The sequence below is a fragment of the Tupaia chinensis genome, unplaced genomic scaffold, assembly GCF_000334495.1.
Source record: "Tupaia chinensis unplaced genomic scaffold, TupChi_1.0 Scaffold000037_18, whole genome shotgun sequence".
NCBI classification, from domain to species: domain Eukaryota; kingdom Metazoa; phylum Chordata; class Mammalia; order Scandentia; family Tupaiidae; genus Tupaia; species Tupaia belangeri.
This window is the reverse complement of record NW_006159476.1, coordinates 2,422,052-2,447,035: the sequence shown is the minus strand read 5'-3', so window position 1 is coordinate 2,447,035 and position 24,984 is coordinate 2,422,052. Positions and strand designations below refer to the sequence as shown.

Here is a 24,984-nt window from a genome sequence, read left to right as displayed (position 1 = left end):
GAATATTAAATAGATGTATACCTCTCAACATTTTATGAATTATATTGACACACTAATCAGAAGCAAGCCAAAGTTAACATGGGCTTGTACTTAATACTGCTACAGAGAAGTATTTATAAGCATGTTTGAGATTAATAACTCTGTGAAAAGGTCATTAAAATTGAATGCAAGCATTGAAAAGACTTTATAAACCATAAATATTTCTGTGAAGATTATTTAATTTTGCTTAAAATATTCCATAGCATCACATACACATCATGAATTATTATTATTATTATTATTATTATTATTTTGCAGATGAATCATTTCACACTTGCCCCTTTTCCTCATACGTGAAACCATGTACTTGAACAGTAATGTGACTGAGTTCATTCTGCTTGAGTTGACACAGGATCCTGTTAGGAAGAAAGTAGTGTTTGTAATTTTTTTGCTTTTCTATTTGGGGACATTGGTGGGTAACTTGCTTATTCTCTCCACCATCAAGACCAGCTGTGCACTTGGGAGTCCCATGTACTTCTTCCTTTTCTACTTATCCTTATCTGATACCTGCTTCTCTAATTCCATAGCCCCTAGAATGATTGTGAATTCCTTTTTGAAGAAGACAACTATTTCATTCATTGAGTGCATAATTCAAGTATTTACATTTCATTTCTTTGGCTGCCTGGAAATCTTCATTCTTATCCTCATGGCTGTTGACCACTATGTGGCCATCTGTAAGCCACTGCACTACACGGCCATCATGAGCCGCCAGGTCTGCAGTAGATTGGTGGCCATGGACTGGGTGGGGTCCTGTGTGCATTCTTTAACTCAGATTTTCCTTGCCTTGAGTCTGCTATTCTGTGGTCCCAATGTAATTGATCACTATTTCTGCGACTTGCAGCCCTTGTTGAAACTTGCATGTGCAGACACTTATGTAATAAACCTACTCTTGGTTTTTAATGGTGGGGTCATTTGTACAGTGAGTTTTGTCATACTGATGTTCTCCTATGTTATCATCTTACATTCCCTGAGAAACCACAGTGCTAAAGGGAGGAGAAAAGCCCTCTCCACCTGCATCTCCCACATCATCATGGTCATCTTGTTCTTTGGACCTTGCATATTTATGTACACATGTCCTGCAACTACTTTTCCTATGGATAAAATGATAGCTGTGTTTTATTCAGTTGGAACACTATTGCTCAATCCTGATTTATACTTTGAGGAATGCAGAAGTAAAATGCTATCTTGGAATCTTGATCTAAGTATCTCCAAATGTACTTAATTTAGAGATAAGATCTTAACAGAAGTGAGTTAGTTAAACTGAAATATTTGGAGTGAGTCACTGGTATAACTAGTGAAAAGGGAAATTCGAATGTAGAGACAGACACCCACACAGTGATAATGTCATGGGAAAAAGAAGATAAATCAAAGAATGCCAATGGTTACACAGTAAACTACCAGAAGCTAGGAGATAATCATGGTACAAATGCCCATTATAGTGGCATTTGTACAAATGCTCTTATTGAGAACCAACCCTGATATCTTGATATCAAACATTTAACCTCCAGAACTGTGAGACAGTAAATTTCTGTTGATTATGCCACTCAGCATAATCACTCAGTGATTTGTTATGGCACTGTTGTTAGAAATCATAACAAGTATGTTGATAAGATCATCTGACGCTGACACTTGGGCCAGCAGGTGGAGGAGTGATTTAGGTGCTGAACACCCACATGGAAAACTCTGGTTTGAGTTCCAGACCTGGTAGCTTGAAACTGAAGCCAGGCATGCATGCATTTCATACCCAAAATCCCAGAAGGAGAATGGAAAAGAAAGGCTCACAGTGTGGCCATCCTCACAGTGGGTGATTTCCTGCTTTCTCTCTCTCTGTCTCTGGCGAGTGCATACACCCTAGAGCAAAAATCTCTCTCAAAAAATAATTAAATAAAAAAGAAGGAATTCTCTTTACTAATATAAAAAATGTAGTAGTGAAGACCTCAAACTATAAAACTACTGGTAGAAAACTCTTGGAGACATTGGAATAGGCAAAAAACTTCTTAAAAAGGACACTCAGAGTATAGTGAAGTGAGGTTACATCAGGTTAAAAAGCTTCTGCCTAGCAAAAGAAAAAATAATTAGAGTGAATCCACCGCTTTTGGAATGGGAGAATATATTTGCAAACCATACCTCAGATAAGAGACTGATAACCAGAATATACAGGAAACTCAGGAAACTTACCCAAAAAAACATAACAAACAAACAACAACAACAACAAAAATTAAAAGATGGGCCAATGAGCTGAACAGACATCTCTCTAAGGAAGACATACAAAGGTTCAAAAAGCATATGAAAACCTTTTCAACATCACTTATCATGAAGGGAGGTCCAAACCAAAACAAAAATGAGATAGCATCTAACCCCCAATCTAAATGACAAAGTTTAAAATAAAGAATTGTTAGTGCTGGTGAGGCTGTGGTGAAAAGGAAATTTTCCTACACTGTCGGTGGGAATCTAAATTAATACAGACACTGTGGAGAACAATAAGGAGATTCCTCAAAGACCTTAAGATAGAACTACCATATGACTCAGCAATTACACTCTTGAGTATCTACTCAAATGATAGGAAAATTCTCAGTTGGAAAAATACTTGAATATCCATGTTTATTGTGGTATTATTCACAATTGTGAAGACATGGAACCAAACCAAAGTCCATAAGCAGATGAATAGAGGTGTGGCACATATACATTACAGAATGCTACTCAGCCATAAAAATAAATGAAATCCTGGAATTTGATTAAAAAATTGAAAAATACGAAAGATTTACTGTTAAGTGAAGCAAGCCACACTACAAAAGAGAGACACTCAATATATAAAAAATAGCACCACTAAATGGCAGAAATGGAAAGACTGAATACTATAAAGGCATGGAGAGAAACTGTGGATGCCAGAGACAGTGTGGGAGGAGGGTGGGAAATGGGAAAGGGTGAGAGGGAGGGAATCAAGGGGAAAAAGAAAAAAAAATTAACAGACCCCAAATGGAACATTATCTGGGACCAGCAGTTAGCATAATGACTATGTCGCTAGACTCCCACGTAGTCGACCGCGGTTTGCGTCCCGAACCCGGTGGCTTAAAACTCACACCGGGCACGTGTGAGTGCATGCCCAAGATCTTGAGAGGAGAATGGAGGAGAAGGGATTGCAGCATGGCCATCACCCCTGGGGAGTGATTTCTCGCTTTCTGTCTCTCTGTCTCTCTCTGTCTATCTGGCGAGCGCACGTGCCCTATAGCTAAAACCTCTCAAAGAAAAAAAAAAAGGAACATTATCTGTTGATGATAATATGTATGGGAATATCTTTGACTGAACCAATATACAGTATATTCAGAATGGGAAAATTCATTTGTATTCTCTAATGATACACAGTGATTGAATGTCAAAAAAACTAATAATAACAAAAACTTTAATAATGTATTGGTAACAGAAGCACAAATATTTTGAGGAACCTCATGGGAGATATAAATGACTATACTTCCTGTAACTTTGTTCTGTGGTATGGGTGAAAATTCTGAGATTCAAGGATAGTCAATAGCAGAAGATAATAGCTATTAGAGGCAAGGTGGATATAATTAAAGAAATAAAACAAGACTGAAGAGTAGTAAGATACTTTTTCCTATAGGACTCTATAATGTCAAATAATAGTGATAAATGATAACATCACCATTACTCTTGCCGTTATAAAACTTAATGTATTAGGCCAGTCCCAGTAGCATGGTGGTAATGCAATGTTCTGTGATTCTGAGATCAGGTGGCAAGGTCCTGTTTTAATTCCCTGAGGTCTCCTTTGCATGCCAGAGGCTTCATGTGTGCCAATGATCCTGGCTGACTGAGACCGGGGGAAGAATCATGGTGTGAAGATGCTGTTGGAGGTGACTGTTTATTTCTCTTTGCCTTATTCTGTCTTGGAGAAATAAACAAATAATAGACTAACACACTTTATAAAATTAAATTATTAGGTACAAGGTGAGAGAAAGTAGCCCCAAATTTTTTCTTAGTAATTTATTGAAAAGATGAGAGAAAAACACCAATATTAAACAAACAAAACAAAAGCAAAGCAAAAACACCAGACTAACTACAAAGGTGAGTCAATTGATCTGAAGAAATTAAATACTGGTTGTCCAATGGAATGATGGGATATATAGTGAAGTTATTAGAAAGACTATCCAATACGAATAAGTGTTATGAAAATGGGAACATTTAAGTTTGACCTTAGTTACATTAAGAAAAAGCTAAATACCTTAAATATTAAAATGTTATCAACCTTGGCCCACACACACACACACACACACACACACACACACATCATAAGAATTTATTCCTACATAAAAAGTAATGACTATTTTTAAAATTTTGTGGCCACTGACTTTATATTCCATGCCACATATTTAGAACAATTTAAAGTATTTTTTAAAAGCACACTTGAAAATCCAAAGCAGTAGAAAGTTAATATCACCAGAGTTTATTTTGCTTAGACTTGTCCAAGAGTTATAATAAGGATGGCCACTGGGATTGCCCCTAGTCCTTCCAGGGCCTTTTATTGCTCTTCCTGACTCTACATGCAGCTTCTTTAGGAGCCCCAACTTCACCCAGGATATTTAGGGAACTGGACCTCAATGCTCTTTACTTCATGGAAAGAACAAAGAAAAGCAAGGGCCAACTGCAACTGACAGTTTCCCTGAAGTTTTTCTGTGCCACTTTCACCCTCATACTGAGTGTGCATAAAGTTAGTGGTTAAGATTATATATATATATATATATATATATCTTATGAAGCAAATATGTTTTTTCGCTAGTTTTTCCACTTAAAAGAGCTATTATATTGGGTTAGAACTGTTTTTTTTTTTTTTCATTTGTTGTCACAAATACAAGAAACAAGGCTGTTCCTTCAAATGTTTATTGGAATTGACTGAAATCAAATATGTAAGGTCTTAGTATTTTCTTGTTTGAGACGCCTACATGCTGTTTTACATAGTGGTTATACTAATTTATACTACAAAAAACAGCACAAGAATTTCTCATTCTCCACACTCTCACCAGCCTGTGGGATCTGAAAAAGCCAAACTTATGAAAGAGTAGATAGTGGTTACCAGAGGCTGATGAGGGGAGATGGGACAGCAAATGAAGACTGGTTAACAGGTATAGGGTTACTATTAGATAAAATAAGTTGTATTGTGATATTACACAGAAGAGAGATTATTATTAACAGTTTTATATCATGTATTTCAAAATAGCTAAAAGACAATTTTGAGTATCTTCATCTCAAAGGAACAATAAATGTCTGAGATTATGAATATACTAAATACCCTTATTTTATCACTGAATAATGTACACCTGTATCAAATCATCATGTTCTATGCTATAAGTATATACAATTATTAAATGTCTAAAATCATAAGTGTTTGAAAAGTATTAAATAAATAAGATGAGCAATAAGCACAAGAGAAATAGAAAATGATAGAAAATTAACTGACAATTTTGATAAATTAATTGATAAGTGATTTAGGAGATCACAAGTTTTAAAAAATAGTTTTCCCCAGCTAGAAGCGTTCATCAAAATTATGCTTCTTAAATTTCTAAGAGGGAAAAAAACAAAAAAAGCATTTATTTGACACAAAGATGAAAAGTGATTTGCTGATGATAGTTTATGTGATAATGTCTTTGTCTTGACTGATAGGCACCATACTGGTGCTGAGAAAAAACATGTTGTACAGTGTAAAGATGTATAGTGATTGAATATAAATAATAAGTATATATAAAATAAACAAAGAATCTCTTTGATTATAAAGAGAGAGAGAGGAATAGATGTCCATAGAATTTTAGAAGTTTCCTTAAATCACATAATGGCAGTTGCATGTCAAGATAAGGATGTCGGGGAACCAGCAGTTAGTGTAATGGCTATGTCGCCGGACTCCCATGTAGTCGACTGCGGTTCGTGTCCCGGACCCAGTGGCTTAAAAAAACTCACGCCGGGCGCATGTGCATGCGTGCCCAAGATCCCGAGAGGAGAATGGAGGAGAAGGGATTGCGGCGTGACCATCCCCCCCTGGGGGGTGATTTCTCGCTTTCTGTCTCTATGTCTCTCTCTGTCTGTCTGGCGAGCGCACGCGCCCTACAGTGAAAAATCTCTCCAAAAAAAAAAAAAAAAGAAAGATAAGGATGTCATTTCCTGCCTTTGTGTTTCATAGACATGTAAGACTTTATAGTCATCCTTGACGCTAAATTGAATGTGGTATGTAGAGGGAAATTTTTGTGATCACAGTTGAAGAATTTTAAATTATAAAATGAATGTCTATTCTTGCATAAATGGTTATTCTTCAACAGAAGTACAAAATAATCTAAGTAGAGTATAAGAATAAACTGATTATTTTCTAGACTTGTTTTATTCAAGTATGAAGGACAAATAATCTTTGTAGGGTATGGCAGTTCTTCTGAATCAGTTTGCTATATTTACCTCAGTTATTCCGTCTGTGAAATGAGAAATTCTATTTTCTCCACATTCTGGTTGTTTGGGATTTTCAGTAGAGAGTAGTAATTGAAAACCTTTTAACCTCCTCAGAACACTCCATCCAGAGGCATGCTAAAAGGGTTCTCTGTGAACTCTTTTTCTTACAAATATCTTACAAATTTATAGAATGTTAGTCCTTTAAAATAAATAATAAAGAAGTACTATTTACTCACATTTTACAAGACATTATGTACACACATCTATACTTATTGACTTTACATGAATATTTTCCTTTGATTTTCACAAGATTCCTGTGTGGTAAGTACTATTGTCTGTTTTACAGGTAAGGAAATCAAGGGCCAGAAAGCTAACTAACTTATTTATTATTTTTTCAGTAATTAAATGGGGCATCATGTGTTACAACCCATTTGGACTAACTCAGACACCCTCATCTGCCTTGATAATCTGGATCTATAACATATACAATTAACAAGTATAAATTAGGAGCCAAAAATTAGTCTATTTTTTTCTAAGACAAACTTTTCTTTGAGAACAAGGAAACCAAGTTGATCCTGAAAACCAAAGGTTGAATTTATTTTTCCTTTTTGTTTATTTTCAGAAGTTGTAGTGAGGCTTGTTGAGCATTAGTGTCTTCTCTGTGCTTTCCAGGATAATGTCCAGCGTAGAAGTCATTAATAAACTTCCTACAGTAGAGAAAACAATTTTAAATAACCAGAAGTTTTACATATAGTGGAATTTGTAATTAGTGTACACACATCAGAGGCTGCTAATGTTTTACACATCCTAAATGTGCAGCATCCCTTTTGGTCTGTTACAAATATATTTTCTTACACCTTTAAAATTATTGAGTAATTGTAAAGGTCATGATGTATTTTTCTGTTTTTCTATGCAAAAATGAATCCTGACTTTTCAATGACCCAATAAGAGATGTATTAGTTCAGAAAAACAAGAAATCCTGAAAAAGAACAATTTGTAAACAGAGTCTTCAATATCAGCTATTAGATATAAGATAGCATGATGGTTATGTCACTGGACTCCTATGTAGTCGACCGTGGTTCGAATCCCAGACCCGGTGGCTTAAACTCATGCCGGCCACATGTGCGTACATGCCCAAGATCCCAAGGGAAGAATGGAGAAGAAGGGATTGCAGCATGGACATCCCCCCTGGGGGGGTGATTTCTCGCTTTCTGTCTCTCTGTCTTTCTGGTGAGCACACGCACCCAACAGCCAAAACTTCTCAAAAAAATAAAAAATAAAAAAGAGAGAGAGCAGAAATGTATCTATTTAGATATACTTACATTTTGTATTTCAATTTATGGAATATGATTCTCATGGAATAACATCTACATACACATTTATTTAAATACCAAGTAATTGAGAAAATATTGTGGTAATCAGTGAGAAATAATTTATGAATTACAATGGATAGTAGTTGAATTCTATTTTGTTTAGGCTTCATACATTGTGTAATGGGCTAGTCATAAGCAATATTAAAAATTAGTGAGTTTTAAGTTTTCATTACACATTGTATTTAAAATGTATGTTTTTAATAAAGAAATCAAACCATTGTATTTTAATTATAGTGCACTTTGGCCACCACCTCTTTTATTTTCCACAAGTCTATATTTCCTTTCATCTCTTTTCCTAGTTATGCACAATATATTCATGGAAACTATTTGGCACTCTTTGGGGGTTGAGTGTATGTGTTAATTTAATTATTATCATATTTTTATGAAATTTGTGTGCTTTATGTTTCCAGCTCAACAATATGTCTTAAAGCTTTATACAGTTATAGAGGCACAACAATAACTATATGCTGCCTATAAAAATTTAATGTAACCTTGACGAGGCTGTTTGTGATTACAGGTCCCCTTGTGGACCCATACTCTATCAGTTCCATAGTCCAAGCTAGTCCTAGGAGACTTTAGTACTTGACCATGAATTCAGGCTCCAGAACCACCTTTGTGGTCCATAGGCCTCACCTCTAAGCCTAAACCACATAGCCAGGATACAGGTTGGCCTAAAGGCTCTAATCATTAGGCCAGTTCCAATAACTGCAAGTCTAGCTCAGCTTCTGCAGAATGGACACAAGGACAGCCTCCACAGATCCAGACTTCAAGTCAGTCACTATGGATATAGGACTCATGGACCTCCCCTGAGTACCCAAGCACCAGGTCTGTTCCAGTGGACAAGAACCATCCTGATACTTTGCTGCCTGTGTAGACTCAGACATTAGGGCCACACCTTATTACCCCCTGGTTGTAGGTTCTAGGCCAGCCTGCAAACACTTAATCAGCATATCCACCTTGATGAATATAGCCTCCAGGTCCAACTCTGAAGACCTTGATGATAGGCTGAAATCCTTGCTGACAGACACACCAGGTAGCTTTTCTGAAGAAACAAGACTATCTTTGGACCACAGCATACTGATGCCCAGAATATCTGGATAACCACACTGATAGAGGGACTCACAGAGGAAACCAATCTACAAACACTGAAATGAGTCTTTATGTGTGTCAATTACATCACTGAACTCACACATGACTGAATAAGATTCGAGTCCCAGACCTAGTAACTTGAAAATCATGCCAGGTGAATGTGCATGCATGTTCTAGATCCCAGGAGGAAAACGGAGGAACAGGGTTTGAGTCATAGCCATCCCTTCTGGAGGGTGGTTTCTCCATTTCCTTCTCACTGTTTCTGTCTCTTCTCTCTCTCTCTGGTGAGCACACATAGCTCAATGCAAAAAGCTCTTAAAAAAGAGAAAGAAACATAAAAACTAAGGAGATATAATATCGCCAAATATAGATAATAGTCTCCCAGTAACCGACTCCTTTAAATGAGATATACGAACTGCCTAATGGAGAATTCAAAATGATTGTTATAAACAAGCTCTGCAGAAGTCAAGAAAATACAGAAAAATGATAGAAGGAGATCAAGAAAATAAATAACCAAAATTAGTAATAAAAAACTTAAATTATAAAAGAACAAAAGGAAGAAATCAAAACAGAAATTCTAGAGCTGAAAAATATAATAAAGCGCATTAATAAGAGACTAATCAAGCAAAAGAAATAACAGGAACTAAAGGGCTGTTTATTTGAAAATCTACAATCAAAAGAGAAAACAATGAATAGGAATAAAAAAAGTTTACTGAATTTACAGAAGAGCATCAAGAGAGAAAATGCTGAACTCATTAGAGTTCAAGTAGGAGAGTAGAAAAACATGGACCAGCAGTTAGAGTAATGGCTATGTCGCTGGACTCCCACGTAGTTGAACACAGTTCGAGTCCCAGAGCCGGTGGCTTAAACTCATGCAGGGTATGTGTGCATACGTGCCCAAGATCCCAAGAGGAAAATGGAGGAGAAGGGATTGCGGTGTGGCCATCACCCCTGGGGAGTGATTTCTTGCTTTCTATCTCTGTCTTCCTTGTCTGTCTGGTGAGCCCATGTGCCCTGTAGCAAAAACCTCTCCAAAGAAAGAAAAGAGAGAGAGAGAGAGAGAGAGTAGAAAAGCAAAGGGGTAGGGGCCCACAGGTGGAGGGGTGGTTGAGGATGCTGGACTCACACATGGCCAAACAAAATTCAGATCCTGGATGTGGTGACTATCTCTTTCTCTCTTTCTCTCTCTCTCTCCCCCCCTCTCTTGTCAAATTAAAATTAATAAATAAAGATAAATAAAATAACCCAAAAAGAAGAAAGACAAAAGGTAGAAGTCTCATTAAAGAGGGTTAGCAGGTGGTGTAAGGTGAGTGGATACCTCACAACCCACTGTGCAGTTTGAGTCCTAGACCCAGTGATGAAAAATACACTGGGTATGTGGTACATGCCCAAAACCACAAAAGGAGAATATAGAAGAAGGGATTGCAGTATACCCATCTCCCCAGGGAGTGATGTCTTACTTTTGCTCCCTGTTTTTCTCTGGTGAGTGTACAAACCCTACAGAAAAAAATATAACAGCATATAATGTTCCCTATCTGGGGAAAGATAAATATGCAAGTACATAAATATCAAAGGGTTCAAATGAGATTCAATTCAAACAAAATTTTTCTAAGAGATATTATGATGAGACTGTCCTATTTCATTTTTAAGACAGGATACTGAAAGCAACAAAGAAAAGAAGAAAGTATCAAATAAGGGAGTTCTAATAAAGCTAGAAGAGAAGATTTCAGCAGAAACCTTTTTTTTTTTTTTAGAGGTTTTTGCTATAGGGTACGTGCACTCGCTAGACAAACAGAGACAGAGAGACAGAAAACAAGCAATCACCCCCTGGGGCCAATGGCCACACTGCAATCCCTTCTCCTCTGTTCTCCTCTTGGGATCTTGGGCATGCACACACATACGCCCGGCATGAGTTTTAAGCCACCGGATCCGGGATGTGAACTGTGGTCAACTACATGGGAATCCAGCGACATAGCCATTACACTACCTGCTGGTACCATCAGCAGAAACCATATAATATCAGAGGGTGGGATGATATATTCCAAGCACTGAAGGAAATAAACTTCCAAGAAGAAAAATGTACCTGGCAAAGCTGTCTTTCAGAAATGAAAAGGAGGTAAAGAATTTATCAGAGAAAAAAATAAAAACAGGAAATTCATCACTTCAAAGTCTATATTACAAAAAATGCTAAAGAGAGTTTTTCCTACTGAAAGAAAAATCATGCTAATAGAAAAGCAATAATATAAGAAAGTATAAAACTCACAAGTAAAATAATTACACACTCAAATTCAGAATGCCACAGAACTGTAATGGTGGTATGCAAATTATTTATCTCTAGTATGAAGGAAAAAAGTCAAAACTATTCAAAATAATAATACCTAGAATAGTTTCTTAAGGCATACACAACACAAAAAGATACTGATTGTGACATCAAATTTTTAATTGTGAGTTGTTGCTAAAAAAGTCTGTTATAGGGGACCAGTGGATGAAGTAATAGCTACATTGCTGGAATCCCACTTAATCAATTATAGTTTTAGAACTAGACAAAGCAGTTTGAAACTCACACCAGGGACATGTGTGTGCATGTCCAAAATCCTTAGAAGAGGATGGAGGAGAAAGGATGCAGAGTGGTCATCACCCCTCAAAGCAAGGTGATTTCTTGCTTTCTGTCTCTTTGTCTGGCTATTTGTCTCTCTGTCTCTCTCTCTCTGACTCTCTAGTGAGTGCATGCACTCTATAGCAAAATAGCAAAAATCTTTCTAAAAAAAAAAAAAAAAAGGAAAAAACTAGGCTTTATATCTGGCTTGCTCCATGACCTAGTGGTTAAGGGAGAAGGATCCAACATGGCCATGTGTATGGTTCAAGTCCTGTCTCTGACAGCTTGAAAAAGCATGTCAGGCTCATGTGTGTAATACCTCAGATTATGACAGGATAAAGAAATAAAGAAAAATGGATTACAGAAAGACCATGAAAGGATTGCAAAAAGACCATTCCCCTCCAACAGTGCTTTCTTCCTTGTTCTTTATTTTTTTTTTTCTTTTTCTAGTGACTGCATGCTTTCTGGAAAATATTTTTTAAAAATTGTTACACCAAAAATATTTTTATATAAGTATCATTGTAACCACAAAGAAAATCCTATTTTAGATACACAAAATATTAAAAGTAAGGAAGTAAAGCATACTATAAGAAAATCACCTAATCAAGTAAAACAAAATGGAGCAATAGATCTACAAAACAACCAGAAAATAACTTTTAAAATAACAGTAGTAATTCTTTATTTATCAATAATTGTTTTGAGTGTAAACTGACTAAACTTTCCAGCTAAAATACATATTGTGTCTAAATGAATTAAAACAACAATAACTATATGCTGTCTATAAAAATTTAATGTAATCTTGATGAGGCTGTCTGTGGCTACAGGCCCTAACAGCCTGGATCTGTGGCTGATCCAACTGTCCCCTGACTAAACTTTGGACCTCAGGTTTGTTTCTTGGGACTTTAAGATGAACTTGCTCCCCTCTCCACCCTATCCAGAGAACTATTTTAGTGGCATTGCCAGACACCAGGCTGCTTGTGGTAGCCAGGACCTGTGGTTAATCCCCCCTTCCTCCATCCACTCACCTTTGGATTCTCAGAACTTTTGTGTTTTGAATAGCAGGAAGCATGGGCTTTGCACCACAAGGGATAATTTATTTGCTCCTAGGTGAAGCTCATTAGCTCAGTTGGAGGTTCACCACTGTTTAGAAACAGAGAGGACTTTTGGTCACCCACAACCTGTGACAAAAGTGCAGGTTACTGCTGAGCAACAGGCAGGCAGACCAGAAGAGAGATTTCCAATTTTCTAGTTTTGCACATATTTAAACTCTCAAAGTTACCCTGAATAAGTTTGAAGGAACATATGCACCACCAGATGACAAAGAACAATTGTAGAGGTACAAGAAACATGAGCAACAAACAAAATGTCTCTCCCCCAGGGGGAAACATCAATCCCACATCACCCACAGATAACATGGGGACATTGTGGAAATGTCAGATAAGCAATTTAGAATATTTGTAGTGACCAAACTAAATGAGATGGAAGAGAAAAGAGACAATAAGCGCCAGTAGATGAGGAAGTCCTTACATAATTTGAAAGAAGAAATAGATACCTTAAAAAAGAATCAGATGGAACCATTAGGCATAAAGAATGTGATACAGGAAATTAAAATTGCCCTTGAAATTATTAAAAGTGGATTAGATGATGCAGAAGATTGCATATCAACCATAGAAGACAAAAACTCTGACCTAGAAAAAATATTAAGAATACTGAGAAAACAAGCAAGAAAAATGAGAATAATATATGAGGAATACTGGATACCATCAAGCACTCCAATATTTGGATAATTGGTATCCCAGAAGAGGAAGAAAATAATAAGGGTATTGATAATTTATTTCATGAAATCTTGGAAGAAGACTTTCCAAACCTAGAAAGGCATTCAACTATCCAGACCCAAGAAATACAAAGGACCACAAATATAATCAACTCAAGAAGATCCTCTCCAAGGCACATCATAGTTGGATTTGCAAAAACAAGAGACAAAGACTAAAATTGGCAAGAGGGAAATGTCAACTTACTTACAAAGGTTATCCAATCAGGCTAATATTGGACCTCTCTTTAGAAACAATGCAGGCAAGGAAAGAATAGGGAAATATACTCAAAATCTTGAATGAAAACAATTTCAACCAAGAATACTATACCAGGCAGGATTATATTTCATATCAACCAAGAATACTATACCTGGCAAGATTATACTTCATATGGGAAAAAAAGATAAAACATTCTCAGATAAACAAAACCTGAAAGAATTTACTAACTCCAGACCAGCTCTTCAAGAGGTTCTGAAGGAGGTGCTACACAAGGAAAATTAAAAGTCAGATGGACTGTTATAAGAGAAAAAACAAACAAACAAACAAGAAAATGGCTCCTTAATGATAGGAACAGGACAAGAAATATCTATAATAACATTGAATGTTAATGGATTAAATTCTCCAATTAGGAGACCCAGACATGTTGAATGGATTAAAAAAAAAAAGAAGAAAGAAAGAAAAAACAGAAACTCTATATCTGTTACCTACAAGAAATGTAGCTTATGGATAAAGACATGCAGACTAAAATTGAAGGGCTAGAAAAGGATAATCCATGCAAATGGAAATAAAAAAAGGGCTAGACTTGTGGTATTGATTTCAGGCAAAATAGGCTTTAAGACACAGACCGTAAAAAGAGACAAAGAAGGACATTGTATAATAGTCAAGAGGTTAATTCAGCAAGAAGACATAACTCTTATTAATATCTGTGTACCCAGCTCAAGAGCACCTAATATGTGAAGGAAAGACTCCTGGAGCTAAAAGGAGAGATAGCAACCAACACTATAATTGTTGGAGATTTCAAAACCCCATTATCGCCTTTAGACAGATCTCCTAAACAACAACAAAAAAGCAAAACAAAACAAAAGATAGACACTGAACCTAAACAATACTATAAATCAAATGGATTTGATAGATATCTATAGAACTTTCTACCCTAAAACCAAAAAAATATACATTTTTCACACCCCGGCATGGAACCTTTTCAAAGATTGACCATATGATAGGACACAAATCAAGCCTTTACAGATTTGAAGGCATAGAAACTAAATCCAGCATCTTCTCTGACCATGATGGAATTAAACTCAATATTAATTTCAAGAAACACCCTTGAAAATACACAAACACATGGAGACTGAACAACCTACTTCTGAATGACTTCTTCACTACTGAAGAAATTAAGTCTGAAATGAAAAACAATTGTGGAAACAAATAATAATGAGTACAGAAGTTTCCATAATCTATGGGACATGGCAAGGCAGTCAAAAGAGGGAAATTCATAGCAATTATTTTGCATAAGAAAAAGATAGAAAGGTGACAAATAGATAACCTAATATCATGTCTCTGGAAATTGGAGAAACAACAACCAAAAAAACTCTTAAATTGCCAGACAAAGAGAAATAATAAAGATTCAAGTAGAAATAAATGAAATATAAAATAAACCATACATAAAATAAATAAAACAAAAGCTGGTTCTTTGAAAAGATTAACAATATAGACACACCATTGGCTAGACTGATAAAGAGGAAGAAAGAAAGAAACCAGATAAATCAAATACATGATGAAACAGGAAACATTACAAAAGACAAATAGAAATACAAAACATCATTAGAGAATTCTATGAGCGACTATATGCCAAAAAAAAACAAGAGAACATGGAGGAGATGGAAAAATTTCTGGATGAATATAATCTAACAAGATTGAATCAGGAGGACATAAAAAACCTGATATACCTATAACAAGCCATGAGATTGAATCAGTAATAACCTCTTGGAAAAAAAAAAAAAAGCCCAAGTCCAGATGGCTTTATTTCTGAATTCTGAAATCTGCAAAACCTTTAAGGAAGGGTTAACCCTATCCTACTTAAATTATTGGTAAAGATTGAAAAGGAAAGAAACCTTCCAAATTAATTTAATAAAGCCTTCATCATCCTCATTCTTAAAACAGATAAAGACATAACAAAAAAGGAAAACTACAGACCGGTAATGCTGATGAATATAGATGCAAAAATTCTCAATAAGATACTTGCAAATTGTATCCAACAATATCTAACAAAGATTATTCATCACTACCAGGTAGGCTTTATTCCAAGGAAGCAAGGGTGGTTAGACATATGCAAGACTATAAATAAAATATACAATACAGAGAAAGCATTTAATAAAATACAACATCCTTTTATGATTAAGACTCTCAATAAGATTAGTATAGAAAGGTCATTTCTTAACACAATAAAAGCCATATATTGAAACCTATAGCTCGCATTATACTGAATGGAGAAAACTTAAAACCTTTTCCACTAAAAACTGGTGCTAGACAAGGATGCCCCCTTTCACCACTGCTATTTATTTAATCATTTATTTGTGAGGTTTTTACTATAGAGTGCATGCACTCGCCAGAAAGAAAGAGAGAAAGAGAGCATGAAATTACCCCCGGGGAGGATGGACATGTCTCAATCCCTTCCCCTTCATTTTCCTGTCAGGATATTGGGCATGCACACACACGCACCTGGTGTGAGTTTAAGCCACTGGATCCGTGACTCGAACCACAGTTGACTACATTGCAGTCCAGTGAAATAGCCACTACACAAACTGCTGGTCCCTCTCCACTGCTTTTTAATATAATGTTGTAATTCTTACCTAATGCAACCTGAAAAGAGAACAATATAAAAGGCATTCAAATAGGCAAAGAAGAGTTGAAAATATCTTTATTTGCAGATGACATGATGGTATACTTAGAAGAACCAAAAGTTTCTATGAACAAACTTCACAAAGTAATAAATAAATAGAGTAATGTGACAGGATACTTAATGAACATCCAAAAATTGATAGCCACAAAATATATGATACTTAGGGGTAAACCTAACTAAGCAAGTCAAAGACCTTTACAAAGATAACTATGAAAATTTTTAAAAAGATCTTGAAAAGGAAATAAAATGGAAGGACATCCTATGTTCATGAACTGGAAGAATTAGTATAATCAAACCCTAATCAAAACCCTATAATCAAGATGGCAATTCTACCCAAATTAATCTACAAATTTAATGCAATTTAAATAAAAATACCAGAGATATTCTTAACTGATCTAGAAAAGACAATCATAGAATTTGTCTGGAATCATAAAAGACCTCATATTGCCAAAGCAATCCTACAGAAGAGTGAAGTGGGTGGCATATTACTCCTTGACCCCAAGATATATTGTAAAGTTATGATCATCAAAACAATATGGCATTGGCATAAAAACAGACATGTGGACCAATGGAACAGAATAGAGACCCAGAAATAAACCCCAAAGCTTACAGCCAACTGATTTTTGAAAAAGGATACCAGTTGATGCATTGGGAAAAGGAAAACCCCTTTAGTAAATGATGCTGGAAAAACTGAGTATCCACCTGCAGGATGAAACTGAACCCCCGTCTTCTGCCATTAACAAAAATCAACTCAAAATGGATTAAAGAACTGAACCTAAGACCTCAAATTATAAAACTACTGGTGGAAAATAGCGGAGAATCCCTGGGAGACATTGGGGTAGACAAATACTTCTTAAATAAGACTGCCAAAGCACAGGCAATAATACCTAAAATTGACAAGTATTACTATATTAGACTAACAAGTTTCTTCACAGCAAAGGATACAGCTGCAAGTTTGAATTGACAACCCTCAGAATGGGAGAATATTTTTGTAAAATATCTTCAGACAAGGGACTGATAGACAGAATACACAGGGAACTCAATAGGCTTGTTCAAAAATAAATAATTAACCCAATTAAAAGATGAAAAAAATCAGAAGAACAATATTTTTTTAGGAGGAAATGCAAACAGCCAAAAAGAATATGAGAAAATTCTCAACATCCCTCATCTTCTTTTTTCTTTTTTTTTTTTTGAGATGTTTTTGCTGTAGGGCACATGGGCTGGCCAGACAGACAGAGAGAGACATAGAGACAGAAAGTGAGAAATCACCCCCGAGGGGGATGGCCACACTGCAATCCCTTCTCCTCCATTCTCCTCTCAGGATCTTGGGCATGCAACCCCACTTATGAGTATCTACCTGAAGGACAGAAGGCTCAGTGGAAAAAGTGCTTGCACGTCAATATTTATTGTGGCATTATTCACAATCACTAACACCTGGAACCAACCCACATGTCCACAAACAGATAAATGGACTGAAAAAGTGTGGCATATATACTCTATGGAATACTACTCAGCCATGAAAAACAACAAGACCATGGCATTTGACAGAAGTTGGTCAGGTATGGAGTATCTATTGCTGAGCAAAGCATGCCAGGATGTGAAAGAAAGATGTTGTATGTATCCACTTAATATATACCAACTATCCACACTTTATGGTAGAGATTGAAACATTGGAGGGTATAAAAGCAGTGAAAATAGTTAGGGATGCTGAAGACAGTATGGAACAGGGTAGAGAAGGAAAGAGTATAGAGAAGGAGAGCAAACTAGAGAGGCAAGACATTAGTGAGACACAGAAATGACTTATTATCTATTGATGATAACAACTATAGTTTTCCCAATTGGACTGGTCTGAGAAGTATTTCATGTTGGGTAAATTATTTTTATAAGCAAAATGATATATAGTGATTGAATGTTTTAAAAAATAATGACAATAAAAATAATAAAAAAGAATCTGGAAATAAATGATGAAAAGCTATTTGATGGTGATGATGATGTGGATAGTAATGTCTTTGTCCTGCTTGATATGCATGGTATTCCTTCTGGATAAAGAAATGTAATGCACTGTGAAGATATATGTGGTTCAATGTAATATAAACAATTATGATAATAATAAATAAAATTTAAAAATATGTTAAAAAATTTAATGGAACCTTTAAGATTACACACAGACTGAGGAAGACAATGGAAAAAACATCCTATACAACTGGAAACTAAATGAGAGCAAGTATATTTATACTTAGATAAAAATATACTTTAAGTCAAGAATTATTACATGAGAGAAAATAGGCCATTTGCAATCCCAAAAGTTTCAAGTCATTGAGAGGATCAAATAAACCTAACAGAATATTTCATCTGTCAAAAGTAGAACATAAATTCTTTTCATTTCACACACAACATTTTTTAGGATAAATTTTATGTAATACCACAAAAAACTTGAACAAATTTAATAAGATTGAAGTTACATCAAGTATTATATCCTACAACAACAGTATAAATTTAGGAATCAATAATAGAAGAAATTTCTAATAATTGCAAATGCATGGAAATTAAACAACATGTTCCTGAAAAAAAAAATAAGCCAAAGAAAAAATTAAAGGGAAAAGTGTAAAACATATTGATGAAAATTAAAATGGAAACACAACATACCAAAACACATGGGACATAACAAAATCATTTTTTAAGAATTATACTATTTAATTTGATTTATTATTGTCGTTATTATTATTTAATTTGACCAGAGAGAGCCAGAGAGAGAAGGAAAGTAAAAAAGTAGGTCCCTAGTCTGGGACTTGAACTGCAGTCAGTCATGTGGGAGTACAGTACTTTAATCACCATGCCATTTGCCAGCCCCACAAAAGCATTTTTAAGGAAGAAGTTGATGGCAATAAAGACCTGTAGAAAATGTGGCAAAATATCTCAAATAAACAACCTCATATTTCACCTTAAGGAACTAGAAAAATAGGAACAAATAAGCCCAAATTAATAGAATAATGGAATAGTAAAGATTAGGATGGAATAAAAGAAAGTGAAACTAGAAAACAATAATAAAGATGAACAAAACTAAAAGATTTTTGAAATTAAAAATGAAACCTACAAATCTTTAGCTAGAAAAAAAAAAGAGAGAAAAGAATAAAAGAGATAGGAGACTCAAAATCAGAAATGAAGGAGACATTACAATTAAATCCCACAGAAATGCAAAGGATTATAAGGGATTTTGTTATAATAAAAATGGCTTCTCAAAAAGGCCTGATCTTTTCACTGTTGAATTCTTCCTCACACTGAAGTGATTTTCTTAAGTTCATGGAAAATGCATATTATGAGAAAAACTGCATGAATTTTTTTAACCAAAATAAAATCATACTTTAGTGCTATTAATTTTTGAATTACCCTTATATCACTTCTTTTCATACTTTTTCAAAAAATTTAAAAAGAAATAGGTCTACAGTCATTTTATAAGTTCATTACCTTGATATCAAAGCCAGACAAGAAGACAAGAAAAGATAATTCCTAGACAGTTGCCTAATAAGATGAAAAATGTCTTAAAATACTAACAAATTAATTCAATAGGACATTAAAAAATAATTCCACAATAGTTACATAGAACTTAATCTCAAGCATGCTAGGATGATTAAGAATTCACAAGTGCATGAAATGATACATCACAAACTGAATGGAAGAAAAAAATAAACCAAAATATCTGATCATCTCAATGGATGCAGAAAATCATTCTATGAAATTCAATATACTTTTATGATAAAAAATCCATGTTTTGTGCAAAATTACTCATAACTGCTATGACAAAAATCAACCTAAATGCTCAAGAACAGATGGCTAGACTAAAAAAAATGTGGCACTATACACTATGGAATACTACCAGTTGTAAAATAAAAGAAAAAAAATAGAGAAACCCTGTTATTTGAAACAAAGTGGGTGAATATAGACAATTTAATGCTCGTAACTAGCAGATAGCATAACAATTACATCCCTGGATTCCCACGTAGTTAATTGTGACTCAAATCCTGAACCCAGCAACTTGAAACACGCTCTGGGCCTGTGTCTGTGTACGCCCAAAGTCCTAAGAGGAAAAAGGATGAGAAGGTAATGCAGGAGAGCAATTCCCTCCTGGGGGAGGGAGGGTGATTTCTCACTTTCTGTCTCTCTGTCTCTCTGGCTAGTATATGTACCCTATAGCAAAAAAATCTCTCTCTCTAAAAAAAAATAAGAGATTTAATACTATATAAAGCAAGCCAGACTATGAAAGAAAAACACTGTATATCCCTTCTCAAAATGTATTAAGTATCTGCATTCTATAGCAGAAATCTAAAGGTTCAAGGATTTATTATTAAGAAAGACATGAGTAGATACTAGACACTGAAGAGGAGAGGGTGGATAATGGAAGGAGGGAGGGAGGGGCTCAGGGCAAGAGCATTTAATAGACACAAGAATGTAAAGTTTCTTTTGAGAATGAATGTATTGTAATATCTTTGGAGTGAATGATATGCATTGCATATATGCATTGAGAAACTGTATTATATGCTATAAAGATGTACAATGATTAAATGTAAATAAGAAAACAAAAGAAAAAAAACTACCAACAAATTAGATACAGAAGAATGTACTTTAGCACAAAGACCATAAATAAGAAACCTATGAATAACATAGTACTCAATGATGAAAATCTGAAACATGTCTTCTGCAATCTTGTACAAAATGAGGATGTCTTGTCTTACCACTTCTGTTCCACATAGTACTGGAATTTTTAGCCAGAACAATTGAGAAAGAGAAAGAAATAACTACATCCAAATAAAAACTGAGAAATTGTTTCTGTTTGCAAAAGATATATCCTTTGATGTAAAACATAGTTTGAATGTGTCCCCTCCAAAATTCAGTTGTTGAAACTTAAGGCCAATGTGATAATATTAAGAAATGGGGCCTTTAGGAGGATATTAGACCATTAGGGTCTTTGTGAATGAACCTTCACGTAGCTTTGGCATTCTTGCCCTTCAACCTGATGCCATATGAATTGTAAATAATACTGCAATAAACATTGATGTGCAAGCACTTTTCTGACTGAGCGTTCTCTTGTCTTTTGAGTAAATACCCACAAGTGGGATTGCTGGATCAAATGGTAGTTCTATTTGTAGGTCTTTCAGGAACCTCCATATTGTTCTCCACAGTGGTTGAACTAGTTTACATTCCCACCCACAGTGTAGGAGGGTTCCCTTTTCACCAAATCCCTGCCAACACTTATCACTTTTTATATTCTTAATCTTTGCTATTCTGACAGGGGTTAGGTGGTATCTCATTGTGGTTTTTATCTGCATCTCCCTTATGATCCCATCAAGAAATACTTCAAGAAGTCACAGAATGGCTCCCCTTGATAATACAACAACAGGACCTTCACTGAAGCAGAGATTGTGTCTCTTATCTGACACTGGACCTTCTAGGGCCTTGACCTTGAAATTTCTAGCCTTTATAACTGTGAGAAGAAAATTAATATATTTTGCAAATTAATATTATTTACAAATTAACCAATCTAATATGTTTTGTTATAGCACCACAAACCAATTAAGACAATCCAAGGCTCCACTAAAATGTATTATAATTAAAAAAATATTTGATCAATTTTCAGGATTTGAAATTAACATACAAAAATGAGTAGCATAGCTATACACCAACAAAGAATTATCTGAGAAAGTAACCAAGAGAACAAGTCAATGTAAATGTCAACAACAAAAAAAATGAAACATAAAGTATAAATTTAGCCAAGAAAATAAAATATCTATACATTCAAACTACAAAACATGAATTAAAGAAATGAAGAAGAGAAAAATAAATGGGAACATATTCTGTGGTAATGCATTGGAAGATTTAGTATTTTTTTAAGTGCGTATGCTACCAAAGTGATCTACAGACTTAAGGGAGTCCTTATCAAAATTCCAATGACATTTTAAAAAAATTCTTATGTTTAATGGCTGCACATCTCCATAGCACACAATGTGCTTTTTCAAAGTCTGCACGCACTATGTGATCACCAACAGAAGTAAAAAAAGAAGAGTCCTAAAATGAGTAAGATAAATCAAAAGACCCTACGGAGCCAAGAATCTTGAAGAAAAAGAACAAAACTAAAGATATCAAAAACAAAACAAAACAAAAAAACCTGGAGATATCATATAACCTGTTTTCAAAAATAACAACAAAGCTATAAAAAGCATTTCTCTCCCTCTCTAGTATAAAAAAGAGAAAGAAGGAAATTTCTATAAACAAACAATAAAAAAGATGGTGTTCTCATAACACATACTCACACACTGATAGAATATAATAGAGTGTCTAGACATTAAGCCACACACTTATAGTCAATTGATTTTCAAAAAGTTTCAAAATACATTGAAGGGAGAGAACTTTCAATTGTCTTATTTTTTTTATTTTTTATTTTTATTATCCTCATAATCTTCTTTATATTACATTGGATTACATATAACTTTACAGTGTATTACATTGCTTTTTCAAAAGGGAATGCCATGCATGTCAGTCAATACAGAGGCATTAATCTCCCTGCTTCACCACTCAATATCTTTTGTATGTCTTTCCCAATCATTATTATTACTATTATTTTAATTATTTTTAAAACAATCACTATTTTCTCATTTTGCTTGTAAAAAGACTTACGCATCAAGAAATACTTCTCAGACCAATCCAGTTAAGAATACTATACATGTCATCATCAACAGGTAATAAGCCATATCTGTTTCTCACTAACGTCTTGCCTCTTACAATATCTTTCTTTCATAGACTGGCTTACTTAACTCAGCATAGATCCTCCATATCTGACCACTTTCTATCAAATGCCAGGGTCTTGTTATTTTTTTTTTATGGCTGAGTAGTATTCCATAGAGTATATATACCACACTTTTCCAATCCATTCATCAATTTGTGGACATTTAGGTTGGTTCAATGTCTTCGCAATTGTAAATAATACTGCAATAAACATTGATGTGCAAGCACTTTTCTGACTGAGCGTTCTCTTGTCTTTTGAGTAAATACCCAGAAGTGGGATTGCTGGATCAAATGGTAGTTCAATTTGTAGGTCTTTCAGGAACCTCCATATTGTTCTCCACAGTGGTTGAACTAGTTTACATTCCCACCCACAGTGTAGGAGGGTTCCCTTTTCACCAAATCCCTGCCAACACTTATCACTTTTTATATTCTTAAATATTTGCCATTCTGACAGAGGTTAGGTGGTATCTCATTGTGGTTTTTATCTGCATCTCCCTTATGATGAGGGATGCCGAGCATTTCCTCATATGCTTTTGGGCTGTTTGTATGTCTTCCTTAGATTTTTGTTCAGCTCATTTTTCCATCTTTTAATTGGTTTAATCATTTTTTTTTTTGCATAAGGCACTTGAGTTCCCTGTATATTCTTGTTATCAGTCCCTTGTCTGAGGCATATTTAACAAAAATATTTTCCCATTCTAGGGTTCTCAGTTCACACTTGTTACTGTGTCCTTTGCTGTGCAGAAACTTCTTAGTCTAATATAGTCCCACTTGTCTATTTTAGGGATTATTGCCTGTGCTTTGGGAATCTTATTGAAGAAGTCTTTGCCTACTCCAATGTCTCCTAGAGTTTCCCCAGCATTTTTCACTAGTAGTTTTATTCTTTGAGGTCTTAGGTTCAGATCTTTGATCCATTTTGAGTTGATTGTTGTTAATTGTGAAAGACGGGGCTTCAGTTTCATCTTTCTTCAGGTGGATACACAGTTTTTCCTGCACCATTTGCTAAAGAGATTTCCCTTTTCTCAATTGATTGACTGATACCCATTGTCAAAGATCAGCTGGCTGTAAGTTTTGGGGGTTATTTCTGGGGTCTCTATTTTATTCCAATTGTCCACATGTCTGTTTTTATGCCAATACTATGCCGGGGTTTTTTTGAGAGTTGTTTTTTTGTTTTGTTTTGCTTTTTGCTAAAAGGCACGTGCGCTCGCCAGACAGACAGAGAGAGACATAGAGACAGAAAGTGAGAAATCACCCCCCCAGGGTAATGGTGACGCCGCAATCCCTTCTCCTCCATTCTCTCGGGATCTTGGGCATGCACGCACACGCGTCCAGCATTAGTTTTAAGCCACCGGGTCCAGGACACGAACCACGGTCGACTACATGGGAGTCCAGCGACATAGCCATTATGCTAACTGCTGGTTCCCTACCATGCCATTTTGATGATCACAGCTTTATAGTACATCAAGGGAGTGGTATGCCTTCTACTCCATTCTTCTTGTGCAGAATTGCTTTTGCAATACGAGGTCTTTTATGATTCCAGACAAATTCTGTGACTGTCTTTTTTGTATCTGTGAAGAATATTTCTGATATTTTGATTAGAATTGCATTAAACTTGTGTAGAATTGCCATTTTGATTATATTAATTCTTCCAATCCAGGAGCATGGGATGTCCTTACACTTTTTTATGTCATGTTCAATATCTTTTTTAAGATTTTCATAGTTTACTTTATAAAGGTCTTTGACTTTCTTAGTTAGGCTTATCCCTAGGTATCTTATACATCTTGTGGCTACGATGTAAGGGATTCCTTTCTGCTGCTCAGCTTCATTCAATTTGTTGTTCATAAATAGAAATGCTATAGATTTTTGGATATTGATTTTGTATCCTGCCACCTTACTGTATTCACTTATTACTTCAAGAAGTTTTTTCGTGGAGAACATTGGGTTTTCTAAGTATACCATCAT

General features: G+C 35.2%; 1 pseudogene; it reads left to right on the top strand.

The window, feature by feature from the left end:
* Positions 1 to 340: 340 nt before the first annotated feature.
* Positions 341 to 24,984, top strand: part of LOC106734902 (olfactory receptor 4C16-like) — a 33,915-nt pseudogene continuing 9,271 nt past the window's right edge.